A 12,863-nucleotide genomic window follows, 5' to 3' on the forward strand; every position below is an offset into this window, starting at 1 on the left:
CATTGCTTTCTCAAAACTTAGGTCAATCTTAAAAGAACATACCTAAATATATATCCAGTTGGTACCATAACAATACAGAGAACTATTCTTATTGCTATAAAGTTCAATGTGTATTTTTCTAATGGGATATGTCCTAAAGTAAAAAGAGAACTGCAGAAATCATCTTACACTGTCTATAATGATCATGTTGGTGGCAGTGTTAGTGTTGTTATTCTGAGATTGTGTAGGATAAAAATACTGTAGGATAAGGCAAGTGAATAATGTGGTATTCTAATCCTATCATTCTATTTGTTGCTTAAGACTGGGATTCTTCGAAAAAGAGAACAGATTATTGGTTAGCTGCTAGAGTACACAAGAGACACATTCTTAACATTACATGCTTTCTGGTTTTATGGAAATGAATTCTACCTAAATCTGATCAAGCATCTACTAAGGAAATAGGACAAAAATGCCACTGAAGGGATGCAATTGGCATGATTATTTCTTCAATAAGTTGCAAGGGGGAAAAAGTGATGGAGGGGAACTTATAGAATGAGATGTACTTAGGAGATATCAACCAGTCATAATGATTGAACTGATCTGGACCTTGAATCAAAGAAACTTAAAAATTGAAAAAAATTATAATTTATGACAACCAGAAATTTGAATACTGACTGGCTAATGATATTAAGGAATTATTGTTAACTTTTCAGATGTGATATGGTATTTCAGCTATGTTTAATTTGCGGGGGGGGGGGGATATTAACATCTTTGAGTCTCAATTTCCTTATCTGTGTCATTAACAATTCATAGAGTTTTAAGTGTTAAATAAGATAAAGCACTAATATAGAAAGTTATGTACTCTCTGGCACATAGTAGGTTTACAATATGTTTAGGCAATTCATTTATTTAATCTATTAAAAATATTTAAAGGTAACATGTAGGCTAACTGCCTTTTCAGCTTTCAAGCATGTCTCTTTGATGGGTCTGATGGCAATAGAATATTAGGGATGATTAATGGCTTTATAGTTATTAGCCATGGATCTAATTTTCTTTTATCAAACACAATATTATCAAGAGTCCCAAACACATAAAATAAAAGCTGAGACACTTTGAATTCAAGGCAGCAATGCTATCCCTTTCATGGTATGATCCAACACAGAATTTAAACATCTCAGTTATTTGAATTATGTCTGAGTTATTGCTAATTTTGAATTAATTGAGAGCCTTGATTTAATTTATTTCAGAAGGGTGGATATCCTATTAAATCTCAGTATCAACTGAACATGTATTATGTAGTATGTGCCAGTTATTGTGCTGGTTGCTACAAAGATGCAGAGATCTTTATTTTCAGGAGCTCACAATCTAGGGGAGACAGCCAGGTAAGTATGGTATTGCAGAAAATATGATATATTGCATATATTCACAAATGATCACCTTAAGAAGGAAGTTACTAAGATGAGACCCTTTCATGTAAAGAGAAAAACTGTGCAAAGGCTCCTGACTTCTAGAACATTACACTGGTCTGTTTTTCTCCAACTGTACTTATTGCTTCTCAGTTTCTTTTGCTGGTTTCTTCTCACATTTCTTACATTGAATAGTTGGAATTTCTTATATATATATTCACTTCATAGATCAACTTATATATATATTATTTATAAGATAATGACTCCCAAACATATAACCTAACCTCTCTCCTAATTTCCAAACTGTGTTTCATCTCTATTTGGGTATCTAAAAAGCCTCTGAAGTCAGCTCCTCTTTTTGTCTCCACATCTCAGTTAATGACAACTCAGTTCTAGTTCTTCAGGCTAAAGTCTCTTGATGTCATCCTTGACTCAGTTCTCTCCCTCGCCCTGTCCCCTTCCTCTCTCCCTTTCTTCTTCCCTCTATCCCTCTTCCTTCTCCCTTTTCCCCTCTTCCCTCCCCCCTCCCTCTCTCCTCTCTCGTCTCTCCTCTCTCCTCTATCTCTTTGTCTCCATATCTGTTCTTTCAAAATTTCTGTCAGTTCTAACTTCAAAATATATTCAGAAGTTGACCACTTTTCACCATCTCCATTCCTATCTGGTATTTTTGTTGCCTGCCGGCTATTCTCAGCAGAGAAACCGTGATTCTATTAAAGGATGTCATATTGTGTCATCCCTCCATTCCAGTGGTTCTCAGCTGGAGGGATATATTGCTCTTCTGGGGAAATTGGCGATCAATGTCAAGACATTTTTGGTCATCAGGACTGGTAGGAGTGTGTGTGTGTTGGGGGCGGGAGTGGGGGGGTGGGCGGGGGTAGGGAGAAGATGCTGCTAACATCAAGTGGGTAGAAGCTAGGGATGCTGCTAAACATCCTACAATGCACAGGATGGCCCTGCCCAAACTAAGAATTGTCTGGCCTACAATGTCAATAATGACAGGGTTGAGAGACCCTGCTGCACTCAAAACCCTAAAAAGACTTGACATCTCAACCCTTACAGTAGCCTAAAAAGCCTTGACTTTAATGTGTCTCTACCTCACCAAAGCTTATAGGACCAATCAGTAAAGTAGCTAGTGCCCTACTTTTTTTAATTCTATGATTTAAATATTAAAGAGGAACTGAAATAGTTTCAAGATTTTTCTTTTTGTTTAAATTCCTACTTATGTTCACTAGGGGGAGCACTTCACTACTAAATAATACCCTACAATCTTCATTTGTTGTGCAGCCAGCCATGGGAGGCACTGTAATAAGAGCAAGCATTCTCATCGCTACTCTTGGCAACAGCAAGTTTTATTAAATAAGGGCTAGGTATTGTTATAAATGGGAAAACCTATTTGCAAAAGCAATTGGTTTTGCTTAATTCCAGAATATAACTTTTCAGAATACAACCAATTAGCTCACACACACACAAAGAATTTAAAATGTTTGCCTTTGGAAGTATCAATTTTGAATTCAGAAGTTTTATTTGAAAAATAATTGCTTTTAATATCTGTCTTGAAGTTCTGTACACATTCCTTTCTCTCCAAAGCCTGTGAGGGAGTTCCTCTACCCACTATACTTAGAGGCAACATGATGAGTCAGGGAATCAGCGGTCCTAAGTCAAAAACCCTCCATGGAGTTATACAATACACAGCCCATGGTTGATGGCCTGAGACTTGGAGCACCTGCTGGCTGGAATGGTGTGCTCTGAGCCGCGCTATTGCATGTACTGGACAGCTCCTGAGCGATCACTTCTTTATAGATTTTGCTTATCTTTGTGCACTTCCTGTGGCATGGACTTTTCTTTGAGAGGTTAGTTAAGGCCTCCCTTATTTGTTAGTAATGGGAAAGATCTTCCAGGATACCAGGGACTCATGTGGATGGGGCCATTCAGCTTCTATCGAAAGCCCCTCTTTTCATATTCTTAATTGTTAATTTAAGCTAGAAAAATCATTTCTGCCTTGCCCACATAACAACTAACCAAACTGTTAGGTATTTCTAGTCATGATGAGAACTGTAAATTTTCTTTGAATAAAATCACTAACTTCTGTTGAGTGAATGGCGAACATTATTGAGGCATTGGGCCAAATGTATCACATGCATTATCATCCTATATAATAAAAGCCTAATATGCAAATTGACCGAATGGTGGAACAACTGGCGGGATGACCGGTCACTACAATGCACACGGACCACCAGTGGGCAAATTCTTAACACAGGAGCTGCCCCCAGGCCCCAGGCCAGCCAAGGAGGGTGCCAGTGGGCCCCCCCGCCCCATCCCCCAATCACCCCGCCAGTCGCCCTGCAGAGAGAGGCAACTGGCAGCAGCGGGGGGCAGGGCCAGTGAGCAGGCGGCGCCAGGCTGGCCAAGGGGGGTGCCAACGGGATCCCCTGATTGCCCTGCCAGTTGCCCCACAGATCGGCCCTGATCACCAGCCAGGCCTAGGGACCCTACTCGTGCACGAATTTTGTGCACCAGGCCTCTAATTCTGAATAATAAACTACCGATGTTTTAAGTATGTCAGGTCTGGCTTAAGAGATTCACTGAAAATTAAGAAATGGAAATGGAAATGATGATGCAGTAGAATAAGTGTGAGAGGGCAATCTGAGAAGCCTGGAGTGTAGCTAGAAGGAAAGCAGAGCATTAGGAAAAATGGAGTTCAGATAGAAATCAACAAACACCAAAGGCCAGCATAATTAATGCATCCATTTGTTTACACTAGAAAGACTTTATACAAGTCGACTTAGTCTGGATTATGGCATAGTTATCCTACAGCAGGGTGTCTTCATAGTCAAACTAGCAGTTAAAACTAATGGTTGGTAATTTTATATATATATATATATGATGTAATATATATGATATATGTATATCCTATATAATAAAGAGGTAATATGCAAACTGACTGTCATGCCCCCACACAATATGGCTGCCCCCATGTGGGCATAAGATGGCCACCACAAGATGGCAGGGGAGGGCAGTTGTGAGCGATCAGGCCAGCAGGGGAGGGTAGTTGGGGGCAACCAGGACAGCAGGGGAGGGCAGTTGTGGGTGACCAGGCCTGCAGGGGAGGGAGGACAGTTGTGGTGGACCAGGCCAGCAGGAGAGCAGTTAGGTGTCAGTCAGGCTGGCAGAGGAGTGGTTAGGGGGTGATCAGGCTGACAGGCAGAAGTAGTTGGGGCAATCAGGCAGGTGAGAGGTTGGGAGCCAGCAGTCCTGGATTGTGAGAGGGATGTCCGACTGCCCTGTGGGATCGGGCCTAAACCGGCAGTTGGACATCCCCCAAGGGGTTCCAGATTGGAGAGGGTGCAGGATGGGCTGAGGACACCCCCCCCTCCCCCAGTGCACGAATTTCATGCACTGGCCTCTAGTGTATACATATATTCACATCTGCATTCTTATTACTCTACATTATTTTTAAATTATCTTTTTTTCTAATATAAATTTTATTAATACAAGCTGAAGGTTTAAAAATGGTTGCAGGAATTCATCTACTTCTTTCAGAAATCATTCCCAAGTGCCTCTCAAAAGGAATAAAAAGCATTTTATATAATGTTTTCTTTATATCAGCTTCTGGTTTCCTTCAGCATAGCAGCGCTGACCAATGTCAGGCTTCTGATGTCACTGGCTGCCTGCTGCTATGGTGACCAAGACGGGCTCCAATTCCTGATTATCCATGTCGGTGAGGTAGCCCGGTTCCCGGACTATAAATATCTCTGTGGCTGCACAGAGTAGAGGGAGAAAGGGCAATGTCAGTATTTAGTCTCTCCTGTGGGTAAAGAAGCATGAGGATGTTGTGATAGAAATTATTCTTAAAATATAAAGCACTACACATTTTCTATGTTCTATAACTGTGCTCTCAATCTATCTGTCTCAAAACACTGGAGTAAGACAACCTTTTGGGGAGCATATGAAAAGGAGCACAAAAGAAGCATTTCAGGTAGGAATAGGGCTATGAATTCAGCTTGTGCACACAGATTGTTTGTACTAGGATATGAAATGAGAGTCATGAGTGAAACAACAAGCTACAATAGATGGTAGATACCAAAGTGAGATGGGCCACCCCCGGGATCTTGTGAAAAGAAAGTAACTGAAAACCCAGGGCACATTTCTTAACCCCTCACCAACAATGAGGGGCTAGACAGGTTGAAAGTGGTACCTAGGAAAATATCTGTGTGGAGAGAGCTGAACTGTAAACCCTTTCTCTGCAACCAAGGCTAACACCCCATAAAAGGAGAGAATTTTCAATGAACTCATTTGAAGAGTTTGATATGTTCCCCACACTGGAGTGTGACTTCTCCCTGGAAAATCTAAAATCTGGCAGATACAACTGGCTTGGCTGGCTTCTCTGATGGTACCAACAAAGGAAACATTGCTGCATCGAGACTGATTTTCATTTTCAGGGATTATTGGGTCCAAGATATGTGAGTAGTGTTTCCAATTGCAGGAGACGTGATTCAGCCAGTGTGGAGTTGTTCCAAATTTTGCCCAAGAGGACTGCTTTGGGTTAGTAGGAGATGAGCAGTGAGGGGATTCCAGCAAGGAGTCTTCATTGAATAGTCAAAAGAAAAACCAGAGTTTTAAGAATGTACAGTGAGCTATAGGAAAATATCTTGCCAATGTTGTAGAAAGTAAGATAAAGAGTTCCCAGGGGTGTGGAGGGAGATCTCAAAAGAACTTGCTTAAGCACCAACTCTGCCACTCATCCCATCACAAGAAATTAGCTTTAAATATTTTTTCCCCACTTCTCCCTTTCATCCTGTTTCCCCCTCTCCTGTTCCTGCTTTAGTTTTTCTCTTTCCTTTCTTTTTATCCTTTGTTAAAAATTGATCATCTTTACCTGCTTTACTGATGGGTTATTATTATTGTAGTCTCTGTTGGCTTACTCATATATCTAATTTCCTCTCCCCTGCTCCAAGTCTACACATGCTTCTCCTTTCTCTTTCTTCACTAGTCAATTTTTTATGCTTGTTTTTCCTCTCCTTTCTTGCTCTCTTCTTCTCTTAATTGTTTAGTTAGTTCCACTCAATAAGCCTACCTGCTCTCTCCTCTACTCTCCTTTTCAAAAAATGGATGAATAAATGAATATATATATATATATATATATATATATATATATATATATCTTTATTTTTTTAAATTTTTATTAGTAGCATTTTTAATTTTTTAATATTTTCTTTTTACTTTATTGGTTTTCTTTTTCTCTTCTTATCCACTCATTCTCTTTCTACCTCCTCTATACTGAACCATGATTCTTCCCCTATTCACTCAATTCCTTAACCTTACTTTCCTTATTTCTTTATATAAGCTCTGCCTCTACAGATTCTGTCCCCCTCTTTTTCTGGGTGTTTGTTGTTTGAATTTTTTGGTTTATCTGTTTGTTTTGTGGTGTTTTCTCCCCACATTTTTTCTTCTTTTTCTTTTGTCTCTTACCCCTTCCCCCCTACCCCCCACCCATATCATCTTTGCTCTCTTTTCTCTCTCCTAATTCTCTTTTCTTTGGTAGTTACTTTTATTGGGGTTATTGGTGTCCTGAGTACATTTGGGTTTTGTTCCCTTTGTGTCATGTCTTGTTGAGTTGTATTTTGTGCTGTTTGGTCAATGTAGTAGAGAGTGAGCCACATAACCAGACACCTTGGAGGAGACTCCATCCACAAAGGGGATAACAACACTCAAGACCCAACTACACCAAGAGAACTCAAATATCCCAAGTAAGGGGCTTCCCTAGAATACCCAGCCCAGAGAGATTGCACCACTGGGACCCACAAAACATCTGCTATATAAGATAAACTCAAAAAGTCTGAATGCATAGCAGTTTGATCTAATACATAGAAACAATCACAAAGGAATAGCAAAAATGGGGAGACAAGAAACAACCCCATATGAAAGAAAAGGAGGAATCACCAGAAAAGGAAATAAATGAAATGGAGGCAAGTAATTTGTCAGAGAAAGAATTCAGAGCAATAGTTATTAGGACACTGAAAAGAATGGAAGACAAATTCAACAAGGTGTAAGAATCAAGAGGAAATGAAGAATGACTTAACTACAATAAAGAACACAATGGAAAGTTTCAACAACACACTACAAGAAGTTAAGGACCACATCAGCGAGTTAGAAGACAAGGTAGAAAAACACCCAAGCAGAATAGCAACTGGAATAAAAACTTAAAAAGCAGGAGGAGGGCCTAAGGGAGCTTTGGGATAACATGAAATGAAACAACATCCACATAATAGGGGTGCCAGAAGGAGAGGAAGCTGAGTAAGGAATAGAAAACCTGTTTAAAGAAATGATGACAGAAAACTTCCCTGATCTGGGGAAGAAAAAAATCATGTAAGTCCAAGAAGCACACAGAGTCCCAAACAAGATGAACCCAAAAAGACCAACCCCAAGACACACTATAATTAAATTGGCAAACAACAACAAAAGAGAACCCAGAGCCGAAACCGGTTTGGCTCAGTGGATAGAGCGTCGGCCTGCGGACTGAAAGGTCCCAGGTTCGATTCCGGTCAAGGGCACTTCCCCAGTGGGGGATGTGCAGGAGGCAGCTGATCGATGTTTCTAACTATTTCTCTCCCTTCCTCTCTGTAAAAAATCAATAAAATATTTTAAAAAAAGAGAACCCAGAAATCAACCCAAGCCATTATGCTCAATTAATATTTGAAAAAGGACGCAAGAGCATACAATGGACTCAAGATAGTCTCTTCAATAAATGGTGTTGGGAAAATTGGACAGATACATGCAAAATAAAATGAAACTAGAACACCAACGTACACCATACACAAAAATAAACTCAAAATGGATAAAGGACTTAAACATAAGATGGGAAAGCATAAAATCTTGGAAGAATCCATAGACAGCAAAATATCAGACATATGTAATAGCAATATGTTTACCAATACAGCTCCTGGGGCAATGGAAATTAAGGAGAAAATAAACAAATGGGACTACATCAAAATAAAAAGTTTCTGCACAGCAAAAGAAACCATCAACAAAACAAGAAGAAAGCCCACTGCATCGGAGAACATTACCAATGTTATATCTAATAAGGGCCTACTTTCTAAAATTTATAGGGAACGCATACATCTTAACAAAAGGAGGATAAACAATCCAATCAAAAAATGGGCAAAGGACTTAAATAGATACTTTTCAAAAGAGGACATACAGAAGGCCAGGAGACATAAAAACATGCTCAAAGTCACTAATCATCTGAGAGATGCAAATCAAAACAACAATGAGGTACCATCTCACACTTGTCAGAATAGCTATCATCAACAAATCAACAAACAAGTGCAGGAGAGGATGTGGAGAAAAAGGAACCCTCGTGCACTTCTGGTGGGAATGCAGACTGGTGCAGCCACTGTGAAAAACAGTATGGAGTTCCCTCAAAAAATTAAAAATGGAACTCTATTTGACCCAGTAATCCCACTTCTAGGAATATATCCCAAGAAGTCAGAAACACCAATCAGAAAGGATATATGCACTCCTATGTTCATAACAGCACAATTTTCAATAGCTAAGATTTGGAAACAGCTTAAGTGCCCATCAGCAGATGAGTGGATTAAAAACTATGTTACATCTACACAATGGAATACAATGCTGATATAAAAAAGAAGGAATTCTTAACATTTGCAGCTGCACGGATGGAACTGGAGAGCATTATGCTAACCAAAATAAGCCAATTGGAGAAAGATAAATATCACATGATCTCACTCATTTGTGGAATATAATGAACAATATAAACCGATGAACAAAAATAGATCCAGAAGCATCAAACAGGTCATTCAACCTAAGGCGGTGTGGGGTGGGTAAGGGATCAACCAAAGGACTTGTATGCATGCATATGAGCATAACCAATGGACACATATAGTAGGTGGGTGAGGGCATGTGCTGGGGAGTAGGAATGGCTAGGGAGAGGTCAATGGGGGAAAAGGAGACTTATGTAATACTTTAAACAATAATTTAAATTAAAAAACCTCACAGCAATGATGGAGGCTTAAAATAAAAAAAACAGCACATAATTAAATATATAGTAGAGATTAAAACACAAACACACAGATGAAAAAAAAAGTGATAAAACCAAACATTTCAGTAAATGGAGAGGATAGTCATTGCTAAGGTTGGATAAGTGGAAAAATAACGACAAGAAATACATCCAAAATGCAAAGCAGAAATAATGATAAAATATATTCATTTCTTTATAATATAGATTCAGGAGTCCTGACATGCAAAGCAATAATAATTTTAAAAAGAGTTCTAAAATAAAAAATGTAAAAGGAACAGAAGGAATAGAGACATACATTAAATTATAGTAGAAATCATCCCAGAGCTATGAAAGGCTTGAGTCTATGTATTAAAAGGAATTAATACATTTCTGGTAGTATTGATTTAAAAAAAAAAATCCTGGTAAAATGTCTATATTCCAAGGCTAAAGAGAAAAAAATCTCATAAGCTTCCAGACAAAAAGAGGTTTCCTGCAAAGGAAAAGGAATTAGACTCTCATCTGTTAACACCAGAAGCTATAGTGAACCAACATCCCACAAACCACTTACAGAAAGAGGCAGCTACCAAGGAATCCTACACTAGCCAAGTATCATTCTCCTGTCAAGAAGAATGTGGATGTGCTAGTAATCAAAGACTGTATCACCCATGTTCTACATACGGGAAAACTATTCTAGAAAAGACACTAAACAAAGGAACTAGGAAAGGAAATCCAGTATGGAGGTGTGGCAGAGAGGAAATGGTGGTGAGCAATGAAGTTTGCAAGATATATTTATCTTTATATCTAAACAGATAATGTTAGCCTGGGGTCTTTTAATATCTTGAAGTGATAAAAATGAACTCTTGAAAAAGAAGGAACTACAAAGATTTTGACTATCTCCTTTAAATATAGGAGCTGGAGATAGGAAACGACTAAATAATTCCATTCCCAAAGTTTCAAGCAAGCAAGGCAGGCAGCAAATGACAGACAGCAGGAGAAAGGGGAATCTATCAATATATATATAAAAGGCTAATATGCAAAGTGTCCCCTCAGGAGTTCAACTGGGAGACTGGGATTTTGATCGCTTGCTATGATGTGCGCTGACCACCAGGGGATGGTATGGAATGAAAGAAGGCCCCGGTTGGCAGTGGGAAGGCCCTGATCAGCCCTGCTCCCTGGCCAGGCCTAGGGATCCTACCTGTGCATGAATTTTGTGCACCAGGCCTTTAGTGACCATATAAAGGATTGAGGAGAAAATGAAAATATAGAATCGTTTAGGTGGGAGAAACCAATTGGTGTCTTTTCTTCAATGAAACAGGTAAAGATGAGTGTGATTGTGAGCACAGGAAAGAGTTGTGGCCATTAATGAAATGAAAAGGAGGTACAACTTATAAGATACTGGGGGGAAACTAGGCTGAAAGCAGCTTGATCAAATCCATAAAAATAATGAAAAGGAAAAATGAAAGCATCATTTAAAAATAACTACAGGAAGAGAGAAGTGGCAAGTAATGTGGAAAAACTGTGCCACAAGAATCTAGCATGAATATAATCATGTTTTTAAATATACAAAAATTAGATGTATTTATTTTTTTAAATGACCTAGTGCTGAAGAGTTTTTTTATTTTTAGAAAAAACTATTCTGCTTTAAGTAAATAAAGAGAATTGTGCATTTAAAATAACAGTAAAGATAAATTTTAGGAGAACCAAGATGGCGGCATAGGTTAACGCCGGAGTTTGCTGCTTTGAACAACTATTTCAAAAGTGAAACTAAAAGACAGAACGGACATCACCAAGAACCACAGGAACGCTGGCTGAGTGGAAGTCCTACAACTAGGAGGAAAGAGAAACGCATATGGACACTCAGAGGAGGTGCAGTGCTGAAGTCAAATTCTGAAGTGCGGAGTGCGCGGAGCGGGCTGGCGGTGGAGGCGCGGTTGGCGTTTTCAATCGGGAGGGAGTCGCAGACTCTGAGCTCCAGATACGGGCGAGTCTCTAGGGACCCTGACTCAAACGGGAGAAGCGGGACTGTCTGGCTTCGGTCAGAGCGAGTGCAGCTTTCTCTCTGAGCTTTGCAGCGGGTGCTGGGACTCAGAGAGGCGGAGCCCTTGGGGACAGGACTGAGAGCCGCCATAACTGCTCTCTCCAGCCCACCCTGTTGATCCTGTGCGACCCGCCCCGCCCAAGCCCTGCACAGAGGCATTTGCCGGATAGCCTCAGGCAAAGACTAGATTAGCACCTCCCTAGAGGACAAAAGTTCTCTCACTGCTGACACAGCTGATTCTCATAGCCACTTGGCCTGGAGGTCAAACCCTCCCTGGTATTAGCTACAACAAGGTTTAACTATAAGACTGCGAACAAAGACCATTGTGGGTGCACCAAGGAAGCATAACAAAATGCGGAGACAAAGAAACAGGACAAAATTGTCAATGGAAGATATAGAGTTCAGAACCACACTTTTAAGGTCTCTCAAGAACTGTTTAGAAGCCGCCGATAAACTTAATGAGATCTACAAGAAAACTAATGAGACCCTCGATGTTATATTGGGGAACCAACTAGAAATTAAGCATACACTGACTGAAATAAAGAATATTATACAGACTCCTGACAGCAGACCAGAGGAGCGCAAGAATCAAGTCAATGATTTGAAATGCGAGGAAGCAAAAAACACCCAACCGGAAAAGCAAAATGAAAAAAGAATCCAAAAATGCGAGGATAGTGTAAGGAGCCTCTGGGACAGCTTCAAGCGTACCAACATCAGAATTATAGGGGTGCCAGAAGATGAGAGAGAGCAAGATATTGAAAACCTATTTGAAGAAATAATGACAGAAAACTTCCCCCACCTGGTGAAAGAAATGGACTTACAGGTCCAAGAAGCGTGGAGAACCCCAAACAAAAGGAATCCAAAGAGGACCACACCAAGACACATCATAATTAAAATGCCAAGAGCAAAAGATAAAGAGAGACTCTTAAAAACAGCAAGAGAAAGAAACACAGTTACCTACAAGGGAATACCCATACGACTGTCAGCTGATTTCTCAACAGAAACTTTGCAGGCCAGAAGGGAGTGGCAAGAAATATTCAAAGTGATGAATACCAAGAACCTACAACCAAGATTACTTTATCCAGCAAAGCTATCATTCAGAATTGAAGGTCAGATAAAGAGCTTCACAGATAAGGAAAAGCTAAAGGAGTTCATCACCACCAAACCAGGATTATATGAAATGCTGAAAGGTATCCTTTAAGAAGAGGAAGAGGAAGAAAAAGGTAAAGATACAAATTATGAACAACAAATATGCATCTATCAACAAGTGAATCTAAGAATCAAGTGAATAAATAATCTGATGAACAGAATGAACTGGTGATTATAATAGAATCAGGGACATAGAAAGGGAATGGACTGACTATTCTTGGGGGGGAAAGGGGTGTGGGAGATTCGGGAAGAGACTGGACAAAAATCGTGCACC

This window comes from Myotis myotis, unplaced genomic scaffold (genome assembly GCF_014108235.1).
Source record: "Myotis myotis isolate mMyoMyo1 unplaced genomic scaffold, mMyoMyo1.p scaffold_m19_p_10, whole genome shotgun sequence".
Taxonomy (NCBI): Eukaryota; Metazoa; Chordata; class Mammalia; order Chiroptera; family Vespertilionidae; genus Myotis; species Myotis myotis.